Raw genomic sequence first — 17,150 nt, forward strand, 5'->3', positions numbered from 1 at the left:
GTGACTGATGCGTTTGTGAGTGTACACAGGTCTATAAGTCTATGAGGAGTTTGATATTTACAGAGAAAGTCGACCCCTAAAAATGAAGTTCTTTGACTGAAGACTTTGATATTCTGAAGACTTTCTGAAGACTTTGAAAGTGAAGAAATTGGTGTGACCTTGAAGACTTGGTATTCATTCCAGGAATATGAAGCGTGAAGACTTATGTTTTCGTAGTTTCATTTTCTCTTTCTTGAGTTATAGGAAACACCGTACTGTTAAAGGGGGTCGAGGAAATACTAAGGAAAAATTTCCATGTGATGCTCAACTCAAAATCCTACACCTACCAATCCCTTCGAGTGAAGCCATTGGAAATCTCATATAGTTCAGCCAATTTCTTCAGTGACAGAGACGCAGTTCTTCTGGTCACTGAGGACTTTGCTCTGACTGAGGAGTTAGGAATTCGCCAGTGCGAATTGCCTACACAGTGAGGAACATGATAGCCCTGAGGAATTTGAGAGTCAAATTTCCGACCGTTGTTGTGCTGCGCGCCGGCTGTCCAAAATATCTTATCCACCTAACGGTCATATCATTGAAGGGCATTTATGTCTTATCATGTCGGGCTGCTCCCTAGGCTATAAATAGCCGCCCCATACAACCACTAGTTGGTTGGCTGCTCCGAGAGAACTTGACACTTGTCATTTGAGAGCAACCCATCCTCCGAGGACTTTGAGCGAAAATCATCAAGTGAGGAAAACCCAAAACCAAACCCCCACAAACCCAAAGCGATTGAGCATCACTGAAGAAATTGATCCTGCGTGGATCCGACGCTTGTTACCTTTGAAGACTGTGCTTCTTCCAGACGGTTAGGCGTCAAGGTCTAGAGCATCCAAGAGGAATTGTGGATCACCGAGTGACCAAGTCTGTGAAGGTTTGGAAGTCACCTGAAGACTTACCACGAGTGATTGGACGAGACCTGCGTGGTCTTAGTTCAAGGAGAATACGGTGAGGACTGGGTGTCCTGAGTTGCGGCTCAGAGACTGGGTGTCCGGGACTGCGTGTCCTCGAGTTTAAATACTCAGCCACTCCAACCAGACGTACAACTGAGGCAGCAGTTGGAACTGGTTTACCAAATCATTGTCTTCACCAACCAAATGGTTCTATTTCCTCAACTCTTTCATTTCCTCATGACTGTGTTGTATGTTGTTCATATCTGTGCTTGAAGACTTTGACTGAAGACTTTCACAAATTCCTCAGTTCAATTTCTTCAGTCTGTTTGTCTTCATCTTGTTATCCTGTGTTTACGCTTTCTGTACTCTGTGCTAGTCTTCATTTTATCATGATGAATATGTTTGTATCCTGTTATGTTTACTTCTGAGTACTTATTCCGCTGCAAGTAGTTCTTCACTAAGGAATTTCCTCACCAGCAAATTCCTTAGTGAAGAATTCATAAAAATCGCCTATTCACCCCCCCTCTAGTCGATATAACGCACTTTCAGTTGTTATCGCTATTTTTATTGTGGCTGGACTTAGAGCGGCGTCTGTACCGCCGTTTTGGCTTTTGTCCGGGGGTTTTATCCTCCGTTGTGTCCTTTTTGTAGCCATTGTCCTCATTAGGCATGTCCACCATGTATATATCATATGATGAGGTGGCAGTCCAGCGCCCCGTGGGCGGTGGTTCCAAATTGTCCTCTGCACCGACGTCCATATCGTCGGTGTCGTCGGAGTCGAAGTCAAGCATGTCTGTTACGTCATCGACAGTGGCTATTAAGTGGGTGGTGGGTGGGCGGATATTTTCTACATCGTCCGAATCCCCCTCGAGCTGGACATAGTTCGGCCAAGAGTTCTCTGACAAGGAGAGAGACCTTAAAGAGTTTAGCACGTCGCCAAACGGTGGGTGCTGAAAGATATCCGCAGCGGTGAACTCCATTACCGGAGCCCAATCAGGTTCGACGGGCCCGGGTGCGTACGGTCTAGAACCTACAGCCGGAAACAAGTCCGGGGGTCCAGTGACACAGACTTCCTTAGAGGTGGAGTCTGTGTTCGGCTCTACCGCCGATGAGTATGCGGCCTTCGGGGTGGGGTCCATCCACTCGTCCTCGGATGACGTGATCTGCCCTGGATTTAGGTCCGGAGCTACTGCAGGCACTACAAGAAAGTTGTCAATGCATGACGGATTTCTGATGACGTTCCCAAAAACTGTCATGGATGGACTGCTACAGCCCCGCAGGCCCGCTCGAGCCCGACTAACAGTACCGCGTATAAAATGCTAACCCTAAACCTGCTAGGCCACTCCTCCCTCCCTCCTACGCAGCTAGCCCACAATCTCTCTCCCACGCAACTCCTCTTGACTCCACACCGCCGCCGTCGCCCGATTCAGGCGACTTCTGTCAGCTATGGCTGGCTCCCAGCACACCCCCATCTTCCCCTTGCCCCGCTCTTTCCTCCCATCCGGTTAGATTCACTACCCCCGGTCACCAACGCTCCCTCTCAACCCATCTTAGTAGCTAGGGTTTCGTCACCTGCATGGCTTTGGAGGATTCTCTCCATCCCCTGCTACCTGCTGGATGGTGCTCCTGGAACAGGGCCGCGCGGAGGCCCTCCTCCTGTAGGATGTGCTGGTGCAGCGCACCCTACAGCGGCTGTTCGGGATGAGCGCGGGCCCGACGATGTAGGCGGCAAACGTCGGTGCTCCTTCTCGTCCTCTACCTCCAAGGATGCGACCAGTACAGCTCAGGCACCCCCGCCCCCAAATCCCGTACAACCATCCAGCATTGTGCAGCTCACGCTCGTGCATTCTCCTCCTCCTGTACGCGACACTTGAAATGTGGACATGGTGAGCTTCCCCTCTCTCTACCCCCCAAATCTGGATAGCACTAGCATATGTTACATACATACATATGGATAAGCACCTTGGTTTGGTACTTTTGTTCAGTTTGTATTCAGTCCATATGCGTCTGGATGTGAATGGCACTTGCAGTATATGGCCTCTCCTTGGTTGTCCATTTGTATGCGTCCATTAGTATGTAAACGGCCGCTCCTCGATTATTATTTTGAACAAAACTCCCCCTTAATTCTTCCTGTACTGAAATGAATCCTTGGAAGCTAGCACTACATGTTTGTTGTTGCTGTAGTCTTGTATTACATGGCCTTTTCCAATTTAATTTCAGTCAAGTATATGTGAATATAATCTCCTTTGATCTGATTGGTCTGAATATTTACATTTTAATTATCATGTACGTACTAATGCATTCTCAGATATTTGGCCGGTGTTATCTTATAAAATAATAGTAAATGCAATCCTTAAATAGAAGTAGAAGAAGCATGTCCGCAAATAGAATTGTACATTTTAATTCCTTTGTAGAAGTGTAATAGATTACTTCTTGAAAACATAAAGATTTCAAGTATAGCGTCAGAACAAAGACACAAACTGTAATTTCAACTTCCAGTAAATGACATATACAGCGAGTTGGGCGTGTCAAACGTTGATGTACAAACATAATACATTGGATTAACCATCTACTTTTTAGAATAGTTCGGAACATAGCTCAGTTGCTCACATTAACAAAGGAAAATATTAAAACTGGTAATGTTTGCGGTGACAATTGAAGCTGCCATAGAAACGAATGAAATGGACAATTGTACTCTTGCATTATATTTAAGGCATAATGTTAAATCCAAATAACAGACCTACAATGAAACTGAATAAATTTTCTGATTGTCATTTTTCATAGTTGAGAGGCAGTCCTTTATCACATGGGGACATATCTCAATAGATTTTTGAATGCTCTGGGAGCTAGAAATTGATGTTACATTCAGACCGCTTAACACGGCACATATGATTGTCAGACTAATTTCTTTGATCTGGACATTGTAGTCGGCACATCTCCTGCCCCATTGACGTCGATGCCATTATCCTTGAGAAGAACAGGATGAGATTGAGACCCTTCCATTCTTCCGCTTGTTCTATTCTTGATGTGAATTAGGAAGGATGTAGAGTTTTGTCTATTAATGGTTTGGACTGTTGTGTGGGTTCAGTAAAATTATAATTGCCTGTATATTTCTCTGTGCGTAACATCTGAACTGGATCATGTCCTTGATATAATGCATCGCACTGTTACACAACTAGAGTTGCCATATATTGGTGGACCATGTCCTGGTATCATTTATCATTCCCCTGAGTTTATGGGCCTTATAGTGAATGCTATTTTCTACTTGCTTGCATTCAGAAATGAGAATAAATTATTTACTATATAGGATGCTCCTCTCCTCTCTTTGTTCGGTTTTGTCTTTTTTCCACTTCCCAGTTTGATCATATTGGAAGATAGAATTATGTTATGTTCCCGGCCCATCTCTTTCTGATATCTTGCTGCTGCAAGACCTGGGAGTTTTAGTGGCTGATATAATTTTGACAATTTTGCTCCAATATCTTTGGTTTCTCTATTGATTCGAACAATTTTGCTGTTGCAATAGTCTGAAGCAGAACTTCTATTATTTTTGTTTGTGCAGGAACTTTGCTCCCATCTAATCTGTTTGGGCTGTGAAAAGGGAAGAGAAGGGACGAGAGCAATGTCTAGTTGGGTTGTGTCAAGGGAAGGGGAAGAGGGTAATGCCATGGAGCAGCTGCAAGGGCATACAGGGAGAGGAGGGTTGACCCCAATGCCATAGAAGGTCTCTCTCTATGTGTGTGTGTGTGTGTTAATGAGGTAACATAATCATGAGCCAATTTAAATAAACATGAACAAATTTGTTAGATTCATCAATCTCTTTTGATTCCTTAAGTTGGAGCTTATTAGATCTGAAGTAGATTCAGAAAAATCGAGCCTTTTCATTTGGTGCTTGTTTGCATTCACACACTGGATGGTCATGTGAAGAAATTTTCATGTGTTTGTCTAATATTTCCTGAAAGTCATATGTTTAAAATGTTTACGCAAGTTGTTGATGCTCTTCTGCTCTAGCCTATGCTGGTCAAGTGGGCAGCTTATAAAATTGGTATGCACAGAAGTAACATAGATAATAAAATCAAAGGGTTTATGATAGAAAAGCTTTTCTGTATATCCTCAATGAATAAAACTAAGTGCGGGAGATCTCTCAAGGAAACTGTATCATATTCTTTGTTGAAAGTTTCCATGCCATTTGAAGTTCACTTGGCAAGAAAGTATCATTTACTATTTGTCAGCCCTTTGAGATGTAGTTGTAACATAAACATTGCCGCTGCTCGTCGACCCGGATGACATAAACTTCAAATGTTCATGTATCAACAAGGTACACATCATGGAGGATATTGTTTGTTAGTGATATGCCATTTCGCTGGCAGGTTTATACGGCCTCAACTACTACTGCTATATTACTTGGAGTTTTGTGAAGTGTATTCTGTCACTTTGTCATCTGACTTACATTTGACACACTTTTCTTTGAATTAATATTAAGAAGCCACATGTTTACTCTTGTTTTATAGTAGATACAATGTTATTCTCATTTGTAGGCATAAGATTTAGGAATTCTGGACAATATGTAATTCATTTTTATTTTTGTTGCAATTCTCTTATTCCTACTATCCATTCATATCTACAAATATCTAATATTCTTGTAAATGTGGTAGGTAAGATTGGATAGCGTACTACTTGCTGCTGCCCATCACAATCAGCCACATCATGACAGTTCCATCAAGAGCGTCAACATCAAGAGCCTGAAAAACAACACCCTCAATAGTTTATATGTTCTGATGTAAAATGGATTGTACTGGTTCATAACTCTGTTGTGTGATATATTTTCTCAATATATGTTGTATGTTATCATTTTGTAGAGGATTTTTTAAACTGCTATGTTAGATATCACACCTTGCAAATATTTTTTGTTGGGCCAAAATTGGCATTAGAATTTGTGCAACACATTATGTCAAAAACATACTGGGTCAAAATTCAGCCAAAAGAAATGGGCTAATGGTCTCAACCAAATTTAAACCGTCCTTTAAATTTTGCCTAAATCCATGATGAATTTTGTGACGAAAAATAGTATCCATGTAGGCAGCCACATCATTCGAATTAGTCAACTGAAAATCCTATCTGGCGTTAGTCCATGACGGATTGTTCCATCACAAAGACTTGCGCCTGGGCGGGCCTGGGGCATATCCATGATGGCCAAGATCCGTCATGACTGGTACGGTATCAAATTATGACAAGATATACATGACGGAATTCAAATCCGTCAAGGATGGGCACCCATGACAGTTTTTCATTAAACTGTGACGAACTAGATCCGTCACGTATTAACAAATTTCTTGTAGTGAGGTGCGATATCCCGAATATTGTCTGACAGCAGGTCTAAGCCGTGCTCGTCGTGACTGTTCGGTGTTCCCGGCGTAGGCCTGAATCTGTCAAAGATCAAGTCTCCACGGATATCGGCCATGTAGTTCAAGTTTCCGAACCTGACCTGATGGCCAGGGGCGTAGCTATCGATCTCCTCCAGATGGCCAGGCGAATCGGCCCGCAGTGCGGAGCCGCCGAACACGAAGATCTATCCGGGAAGAAAAGTCTCACCCTGGACCGTGTTGTTGTTGATGATTGAAGGAGTCATCAAGCCTTGCTGCGACGACACAGAGGAACTCTCAATGAAAGCACCAATGTCTGTGTGAAAACCGGCGGATCTTGGGTAGGGGGTCCCGAACTGCGCGTCTAAGGCTAATGGTAACAGGAGGCAGGGGACACGATGTTTTACCCAGGTTCGGGCCCTCTCTATGGAGGTAATACCCTACTTCCTGCTTGATTGATCTTGATGATATGAGTATTAGAAGAGTTGATCTACCACGAGATCGTAGAGGCTAAACCCTAGAAGCTAGCCTATGATTATGATTGGTGTTGTCCTACGGACTAAACCCTCCGGTTTATATAGACACCGAGGAGGCTAGGGTTACACATAGTCGGTTACAAATAAGGAGATCTAACATCCGAATCGCCAAGCTTGTCTTCCATGCAAAGGAGAGTCCCATCCGGACACGGGACGAAGTCTTGAGTCTTGTATCTTCATGGTCCAATAGTCCGGCCAAAGTATATAGTGCGGCTGTCTGGATACCCCCTTATCCAGGACTCCCTCAGACATGTCTAACCAGTGTTATTGTTGTTCTAATGCCTCCAATGATATGATGCAATTAAACTGTGTTACAAAAGGTACTCCTACTGTTTTCCCCAGTATGATAAGTAAGTTGCATCTTTACGCTGCTGAGTGTCCTGGTGTCCCCAAGGTCCCATGCCCTTAAACCAACTCTTTAGCTGCTATTGATTTACTGTATCTGGTAAACAAGCAATGCCACCATTAAAGTAATCCCATATTTGACGAATGTCATTGTTGATCGTAATGCTTCTGGTAACATGAAGCATTGCTAATGTTTTAAACTTTCTACTATCCTTGCGTGATTTCCATAAACATAATAAATATGCTTCTTTTCATTTTGTGTATGTTTTGTATCTTCTTATTGACCAGCAACTATTTACTTTCTATCTTTTTGTGCAGATAGGGATGTCCATTTCACCTTGTTGCTATTGTGACCTTTTGGTGAACTGCACAAAACACTTTTTTTGGAATGAGTGTCTTGTGCAGTTCAACTAAAATGTCACGTGGGTAACATCTCTCAATTTTGGTGGAACTACACAAAATGGTGATTGGAGTTTCCAAAATCTACGTCAAATTCTACTGGTAATCTTGTGCAACATTTTATTAGCCTTTGCAAGATGAGCCATCACTGTCACCACAATGGCACTTTATTTTAGTGGAACTGCACACAAGGATAAGCAAATTATAGTTGCACCTTACATGATCTGGACAGCCAACCTTAAAGTTGCTCAATTTTTGTGCAAATACTAAAGAAGAACCTGCCAGCTCACGAGAGCAACTACTTCTTGCTAGTTGAGTGACCCAATCTTTGCTTCATTTCAGGTGAACTGCAGAAAAGTGGCATGAATTGAATCATCGAGTGGAGTTGTAGGTTGACTTCCACTAGTGCCACTATTATAGTAATCATGCTCTTTATTGTATGTGATGTGCAAACTTGAATACTAAACTACAGATGTTGTGATGGTCAAGAGCATTCACCAAGTTCTTGGGTTGTATGACACGGCTAGCCAAGATGGATTTAATCCCGATATTCACTTTATCAAAAGGCTCTAATGGGTTGGTTCTGAATCTTGCAAGCTGGGAATCAATGAGATGTGTAGGCATATTTGTTGTACTTATTATTCGAATCTTATTTGTTTGTTCTAAATCTTGCAAGCTAGGAATCAGTGAGATGTGTAGGCATCTTTGTTGTACTTATTATTTGAATCTTATTTGTTGGTTCTGAATCTTCCAAGCTAGGAAAAATGACATGATGATGCAGAGGACAGCAACCATAACAAACAGTTCAAACTTGATAGTATTGTCTATGTGAAAGTGCGACAAATGTGCTGATCGTGTGCGTCCTGAGAATAATAATTCTAATTGTTTTGCATGTTGATCCTGTGGCACTGATAGAACAAACCAATGCATTTCTTGTTTTAAGAAAAAATTTCTATTAAAGCTAATTAAATTTAAGTACTTGTTATTATAGTGGTCACATGTTGATCCTGTGACCACTAACACTTGTTATTATAGTACCAATACAGACCCGCTCGTGAACAGGCGTGTGGCCGGAATAGGTTTCTTAATGGAGGCGTTTGAATGCGCTGAGGGTGCATGTTCTGTCGGGCGTGCAGTGGGCGAGGGAGGGGTAGTAACTGTTGTCGCGTGTACACACTCAGTTTACTGTTGAATCCAGTTCCGCAAAAGCGGAAAAACGAACTGTTGCCGCCACCGACCCACTCGTTCACTTGAAGAGACTGCAATGGCGACGTGAGGGCGTGTCTGCTTCCTGTAACCGACGAGTACACGGACAGCCTCGGCGTCATGATCAAGCGTGCCAGGAAGGTCTAGATGTTGTACTTTATCTGTTTAAGCACCTTTATCATCTGAGTGTTTCATGCATTAGCCTATGTGTCATAATTACCTGTTTTGTCCGATATTTCTTCTAAGACCCATTAACCCATTTCCTTTTTAGTGGCTATTTGCTTACGTATGTAACTAGTTCACTCGGTTGCCGTGCTTTGAATCTCCTTCCTCCCTACATATTCCCCTTCTCAGGTGGACCCAGCAGGTGTCGTACACAGAAATATGGGACCAACCACCTATCCATTTGTATTTCTTTATTTTGTTCAATCTTTCGTCCTCTTCCTATACAGCGGCTGGCGGTGCTGCTGTCACTGTTAAAACTGGCAGATCTCGAGTAGGGTGTCCTGAACTATGCGTCTGAGGATCGAAGGTAACAGAAGACAGGGACACGATGTTTACCCAGGTTCGGGCCCTCTTGATGTAGGTAATACCCTACTTCCTGTTTGATTATCTTGGATGAATATGGGGTTTACAAGAGTTGATCTACCTCGAGATCATATTGGCTAAACCCTAGATGTCTAGCATGTATGATTATGATTCTTCATCTACGGACTAAACCATCCGGTTTATATAGACAACGGAGGGGCCTAGGGTTGTACATAGTCGGTTTACAAAGAAAGGAATCTTCATATCCGAATGCCAAGCTTGCCTTCCACGCGAAGGAGAGTCCCATTCGGACACGAGAGGGAGTATTTTGTTTTGTATCTTCATGGCCCATTAGTCTGGCCCATGTCACATAGCCCGGAAGCCCAAGGACCCCTTAATCCAGGACTCCCTCAGTAGCCCCTGAACCAGGCTTCAATGGCGATGTGTCCGGCGCGCAGATTGTCTTCGACATTGCAAGGGGGTTCCTCCTCCGATGTAGTCCTCGAATCAAAGAAAACGTGTCCGGCTTTGCAAAACAGACACCACATACAACCATAACAGGGTACAATATTTAACAAGTCCCATCTACTGACAACTTTTGTGGCGAGAAGTTACGTCCCTTGCCTGGTTATTATTTCGAATCGTCTTTCAGCCTCTCGCTCCACGGGATCTTTATTGGCACATCTTGTCAAAGCAGAGATCGTGCCCCTTTATCACGGGATTCCTATTAGTATGGACGTGGGTAATCCAACTATGTCGTTTGAATGATCCCTTGGGAATAGGCGAGCTTTGAGGCCCGTGAGGAGGCGTTCGATATTCCTCGCCTTTATAAAGGGGTACAAACCCGTCTTTCTGCCCCACGCCTATCTCTTCTCAGCCTTTCCAGCCTTAAGCTCCCGTGCCCAGGTCTCGATTTCTTTCATTACTAACAAGCCTTCTAGTTATGTCCGGATCCAGTTCCCAAGGCAGGTGGATGGCCTCCTCGGTCACCGAGGAAGATATCATGAAGCTCCAGGAGGCGAGGTACAAGACTACGGAGATCCCCCACAGGCTCCCTGCCAAGGGGAAGGTTATCCCCACACCAAAACCCGTCGAGATGGTTTTATTCATCTCTCACTTCCTCCGCGGGCTAGGGTTTGCTCTCCAACCGTTCGTTCATGGCCTTATGTTTTATTATGGACTAGATTTTTATGATCTAGCTCTGGACTCCTTTCTTCACATCTTGGCGTTTATCGTCATGTGTGAGGCTTTCCTCCGCATCCCCCCACACTTCGGCCTATGGCTCAAGAACTTCAATGTGAAGCTGAAGATAGTTGACGAGGAGCAGGTGGAGTGCGGCTGTGCTATGGTGAGAAAGCTCGCCAATACTATCTGGCCCAAAGGCACCTTCACGGAAACCTCCAACTTATGGCAGCGGGAGTGGTTCTATATCACCGAACCCCGCGGTACCAAATGGGCAACCATGCCTGCATTCTGATCTGGCCCTCCATTGTGACTCGCATCATGGATTAACAAGGGGCTTGACTGGGGATCAACTGACGAAGCGCAGACACTGCAAAGTCGTATCCAGAGCATCCTCGAAAGGACACCGGCCTCATTAACGTGACCCAAGTAATGCTAGTCCGCCGGATCCTCCCGTGCCAGCGACGGTCTCTTGGCATGTGGGAGTTCAATCCGGGAGGACCGCGGACCCTTGAGCAAATCTTCGGCACAATGCACAGAGGGATGTGGAAACTATTCTTCAAGACCCGAAAGCAATGGACAGACATATCCGAGAACATCGTCCTCGACTGTAACCATCCGGATACCTCAGTAAGCCCCATACTACTGAACGCAACTAAAGGTAAACGGGATGCTACGTCCGGGGAGACTGAAACATCCTCTTTTGAAGACGAAGACAAAGGGGAAGCAGAAGGGGATATCCCTTCCCCCCACGGGAAGAAGAGGATTGCCTCTGAAGACTTGGAGGTGAAGGCAGCCAAGAGAGGGAAGACATCCGTGTCAGATGGTTTGGGTTCAGAAGCCGGTGCTGATGCAGAGCTCCTCTCTAGGGACAAGCCCATTGCCGGATCGTAAGTGAACAAGGATGCTCCAGACATGTCCTGTTTTTCGGTTTGCAAGGGTAACATTTACACTATATGTTTGCAGTCCGGCCTGCCATCTACCTCAACAGTCCTCCTCATCAGGGGACTTGCCTCCGGAGATGATGGAAAGCGAGACGCCTCCACAAGCTTCCTCCCCCCCTAAGGGCGGACGATTTCGAGGTGTCGTCTTGGAGGATCTCCCCTGACCAACCAGCGGTGTGGGGGACAATGAAGACAGCGCCCGAAGGTGATACTTCGACCGTCAAGGGTCCAGGGGAGGCAGCCCCCATGGGGACCAACAATGAGGGCCCCGAACTATCCAGTTTACAGCTAAAGACGACTCTAGGGTCGAGCAAGCGTACCCTTTTGAAGGGAGTCCGTACTCCCGCAGCAGCCTCTGGAAATAAAGAGGTGCCGGATACACTGATGGGCACATTGCAAAGTGCGTCCATCTCAGAGGAACATCTTACCTTAATGGGTATGGTAGTTGAGAGGATTCTGTCCACGAGAAGCGGATTGAATGAAGCCTTCATGGGCCTGCTGAGAGGCTTCGAGTTATGCAATGTAATATCTTTAACCGCTCTTTACATGCAAAATGCGCCTGTTATATAGATAGTAGCTCCTGAGACACTGGTCGGTTTCCACTGGGAGGCGATCAGAGGATCTAAAATATATGCTCAGGATGTAACATAATTAATTTGAAAACAGGCTGTTATGTCAATGGAGACCACCCAAGCTGCGGAAGTTGCAGATCTAAAGCATAAACTTGAGTTAGCTGATGAAGACATTACGCTTATTAATAAGCGGCTCGACGAGGCACAAGGTATGTTTTGGGATAGCCCGCTTATGCATGTATAATAGTATGAGCACGTAGCTGAAAATTATATATTGTGACAAGCTTAACTGTAGATGGTGTACTGCGGTTGAGACCCTTCGGACCGAGCTTGTGCGGTCCAAGGAGAAGGCTAGAGTGAGCAATGCAGCTGCCAAGAAGCACTACAAAAAAAAAGATACATCCGTGACATTTTGGGCCGAACGAAATTTTTTCTGTCATACATATGACACTTCTATGACGATAATTGTGACAAAACCCGGTATCATCATAGATTTGGTGGGCTCCTACTTCTATGACAAAAAATCATGACAGAAAATGGGCTTTTCGTCCTGGGCAGGCCGGAGACGCAGCTGCATGACATTCTTTGGGCCGTCCATGATGGAAAAAACCGTGGTAGAAGCGAGGGGGAGGAAAATTTCAGGGAGTTGCCGGTTACGGTGGGAGGTCGGGGGCCGAGCGATGTGCGTTTCTCTCGTACACGTACGCGCGTGTGTGCGAGGCGTTGGCTCTAACTGAACCCGAGCAAGGCGTTGGGCTCTAACTGAACCTGAGCGATTGCACTGCAGCCTACGCGTTACTGAACCCGAGCGATTGATCGATGGCTGTTAACTGAACCCGATCGAGCGATTCCTTTGCTATTGCTGCTAACTGAAGCCGATCGAATGGATGAATAGTGAGCATTGCACCGGGGGGGGAGGGGTGGATGAACAATGAGCGGTGGCGTTGCCTCTGGATGAACAGGACCCCGTGGTGTGGAGGGCTGGATGAATAGTAGACGGTGGAGGGGTGCCCATTGAGGGGTGGTTGAACAGGACCCCATGGTGTGGAGGGTTGGATGAACAGTAGGCGATGGAGGGGTGGTTGAACAGTAGCCAGTGGAGTAGCACGCGGTGGAGGCTGGATGAATAGGAGCTAGTGGAGGCTGGAGGAGGTCGAGGGTGGAGATGAACAGTATCCCGTGGAGTCCTGTTTTGTGGTACACCACACCCCTCCCGATGAACAGGACCCCCGTTTAGACCGTAGCGCTCCAACACAAGTCCGTTTCGTCTGTTTTGTGGTACGCCGCACCTCTCCCGATCAACAGGACCTCCGTTTCGACCATAGGAGGTCCGTTTCCTCCGTTTTGCGGTACGCCACACCCCTCCCGATCAACAGCACCCCCGTTTCGACCGTAGGAGGTCCGTTTCCTCCGTTTTGTGGTACGCCACACCCCTCCCAATCAACAGGACCCTGTTCCGAACGTAGGAGGTCTGTTTCCTCCATTGTGCGGTACACCAGGCCTCATTTCCATCGCCTGTTCCGTCCAAGCCCTCCCGATGAACACGACCACGCATTCCGTTCCGACCCAGCCGGTTGGCTCCCACGCGTTCCATTGCCTCCCCATGAACACGACGCATTTCGTTGCCTCCCGATGAACACGACGCATTCCGTTGCCTCCCCATGAACACAATGACGACGCTGTTTCTCCGTTTCGACCCAGCCATGTACACGAGCCCTGGACGTACGTATGCGCGAGTAGACATTCGAGACCCTACCCGTATGTACGTACGTGGCCGTATTTTCTTTCTTGCACCCTCGCCGCTGTATGTACGTGTACATGCTACGTGCGCGCCTCTACTACGACACGTGCGTGCCTCTACAACGACCAGTATGTACGTACACGTTCGCGACCAGAATAACAACGCTACGTACGCTTCGACAAGGTGGTCCCGACTGTCAGGCACTTCCTTGCCTGCGAAGATGTAGCTGGCGGGTCCCAACAGTCAGGGGGGTGAATTGTTTTTTTTGCCCGGACTCACTTCCTTGCATGCGAAGATGTAGCTGGTGGGTCCCAGAAGTTAGGGGGAAACGTTTTTTTCGCGAAATACGGTGGCCCGTCCAGTGGTTCCCCGCTGTCAGGTGGAGGAATAATTATTTTGCGCGTAATAAGGAGGCACTTCCTTGCTGCAGCCGTGGACCCAGCTGTCAGCCTCTCCACGTACAGTCCACGTCCGATGGAAGCCATTCCTTGACCATGCTGACCACGCCGCGCCGAGAGCACCAGGGCGGTGGATGACGGCGAGGCCTAGGAAGGGGACGACGCGGAGACGGGGAAGACGCGGCAGTGGATGCCCACGCGAAGAGGAGTACGAGGGTTCACTGGTTCGCTGCGGTGTGAGGCTGCCGTCATCGCAGAAATACAGGGGTTGTGGGTGAGTAGAGGGATGGCCTGGCCAGCGGTTGGAGTAGTAGGGGGCGGTGAGGCCTCCGCCGCATCGCAGCAGGCCATGGGAGGTAGGAGCACGAGGCACGACCGGCGCTGGTTTGGGCGGCTGGAGCAAGAAGACCAGAGGTTGAAGAAGCACTATGGCCGTTGGATGGACATCGTACGGTCACTGGAGCTAGAATCGTGCATATTGACTAAGTTGACAAAGCCCTCCGTCCCCGTCAACTTAGTAGGTCCACAAGTCAGCCTCCCAGCTAACAGGGGGAGTATTCATTTTTTTGTGCGTAATAAGGAGGTACTTCCTTGCGTGCGAAGATATAGCTGGTGGGTCCAAGCTGTCAGCAGCGGTAACATTTTTTTCGCGAAATACAGAGGCCCTTTTGGTGGGTCCCTGATGTCAGGTGGAGGAATCATTATTTTGCGCGTAATAAGGAGGCATTTCCTTGCGTGCGGCTGTGGACCCAGCTGTCGGCCTCTCCACGTACAGTCCACTTCAGATGCATGTCGCACTACAAGAAATATGTCAATTAATGACCTTCTGTCAGTGACCCTGGAAGAATTGGTCATAGATCTATGACCATTTCAGACCAATTGGTCAAAAGCTGTTCGAGGGGCTCCAAACCCTAAACCATTGCGACCATTTTGGTCAGAAAGGTCGTAATTTCCTTACACGAAAAGGTCATAAAGCAAACAACGCTAGTCCGCTGCCTTATTTCTAGTTGTTAACGACCAATATAGATGGTCATAGCCTTGTAAATTGTGGTGGGTTGCTATGACTAGGCGCCACCTCATCAGTTTTGCCTATGTGTCATGTCCATGTGGCAGTTTTTGCCCTAGGTTGTGAAGCAACCTATATTTCTGTCATTCCCAAAATTCCCAAAAAAATCTCATAAATTCTTCGGGTCATATCTTCGCCAAATATGTAAAAAACTTCCTTGCCTAGTTCAAAAATAATTCAAAAATATTCATTTTCCTATTCTGTTCAGAACAACAGTTTGTGAAGGAAGTACCACTTTGGCATGTCCAAATAGTATCCATTTTCTACAGTGCTTTTCTATGCCCAAATAACCATCCTCCACCAAATGCCAGCTCAATCCATTCATTATTTTGAGCCGAGCTTCAACATTCGTATTTATGTCCAGTGTGGTAGTTTACAAAGCAAGTACCACATAGGCTCCTCCTTTTGAGCTGAAAATTTGTGAAGACGGTCTTCTTAGTAACTGATCATCCTCAGCCAAAACTCACGCCCATTAGTCATGTGCATTTCCCGTACCGCAAATCAAACACTTGGCTGCTTATTCATGTTTGAGCATCGATCGGTCTCCTCGTGAGAATCTTATGTTGTGATTTTCTTCCTAGCACCTACCTGGGGAGTGCCCAACCCACTAGACATACCTAGGCCGCCCAGAACACATGGCAACGCCACGGTCACGCGGTGAACGTGCGACGGGCATGCGAGTTTACGCGCTCTAGAGTTGGCGCCCTCGGCCACCGCCCAAACCTCGACGTATCGCCACCAAACCATGTATTTATGATTAAATAGGTACTTATGTAACTATAAGTGATTTTTGGAAAAAATAAATAGCAAACTATGAGGCAGCTGCAGTTCAAATTTGACCCGCTTCCAGCTGAATCGGCGGAAATTTGTCGTTTTCACGAGAGGTGGATCAAAACTTTTTGCACCCAACCATTTTGTAAATTGTGCATTAAATATGTCCTAGTATTTTAGAAAATTGATTTGGTCCAATTTTGCAACAATTATTTGGTAGTTCCTTCACAAAAAAACCTCCTTTTGGGCACTCGGAAAATGAAAAATGGTTTTTTCGTCCAAAGAAAATGAAAACTTCCTTAGGCAACATTGTTTGCCATTCCAATATGCACCCTTGTGCACAATATGAGATCATTTGAACAAACTATGCCACGAATGTGGCCATAAGATTGACCATTTGGCTTGAAAGCCATGAATCTTCAGAGATGATAGCTCATTTCTGAGAACACTTTTTTAAAATAACTGTCGTATTACAAGTTTGTTATTTTTCCTGGGAACTTGGCCACATATAATGACACAATGTGAAGGTTTCCCAATTTTTTGATTTTTTTTGAATTTTTTATGCCCGTTTCAAAATACGGTCAAAACGGCGGGAATGACCGTTCCTAGCTAGTGGTTGAATCTTGGAATTTTTTTGGTGTTTCTCTGATTAAATAGGTACTTATGTAACTAGAAATGATTTTTGGAAAAAATAAATAGCAAACTATGAGGCAGCTGTAGTTCAAATTTGACCCGCTTCCACCTGAATCGGTGGAACTTTGTCTTTTTCACGAGAGGTGGATCAAAACTTTTTGCACCCAACCATTTTGTCAATTGTGCATTAAATATGTCCTATTATTTTACAAAATTGATTAGGTCCAATTTTGCAACAATTATTTGGGAGGTCCTTCACAAAAAAACCTCCTTTTGGGCACTCGGAAAATGAAAAATGGTTTTTTCGTCCAAAGAAAATGAAGACTTACTTAGGCAACATTGTTTGCCATTCCAATATGCACCCTTGTGCACAATATGAGATCATTTGAACAAACTATGCCACGAATGTGGCCATAAGATTGATCATTTGGCTTGAAAGCCATGAATCTTCAAAGATGATAGCTCATTTCTGAGAACACTTTTTTAAAATAATTTCCGTATTACAAGTTTGTTATTTTTCCTGGGAACTTGGCCACATAT

General features: G+C 45.6%; 1 long non-coding RNA gene across 2 annotated transcripts; it reads left to right on the forward strand.

Moving 5' to 3' along the window:
* The first annotated feature begins 2,280 nt into the window (after window positions 1–2,280).
* Window positions 2,281–5,829, forward strand: LOC123110647 (uncharacterized). Of its 2 annotated transcripts, XR_006453538.1 has the most exons (3): window positions 2,281–2,815; window positions 4,489–4,685; window positions 5,582–5,829. It is a non-coding gene; the product is annotated as an uncharacterized lncRNA (long non-coding RNA). The 2 variants fall into 2 exon arrangements; XR_006453537.1 differs by having other exon boundaries at window positions 4,489–5,829.
* The last annotated feature ends 11,321 nt before the right edge of the window (window positions 5,830–17,150 follow it).

This window comes from Triticum aestivum, chromosome 5B, assembly GCF_018294505.1.
Source record: "Triticum aestivum cultivar Chinese Spring chromosome 5B, IWGSC CS RefSeq v2.1, whole genome shotgun sequence".
In the NCBI taxonomy this organism is placed as follows: Eukaryota; Viridiplantae; Streptophyta; class Magnoliopsida; order Poales; family Poaceae; genus Triticum; species Triticum aestivum.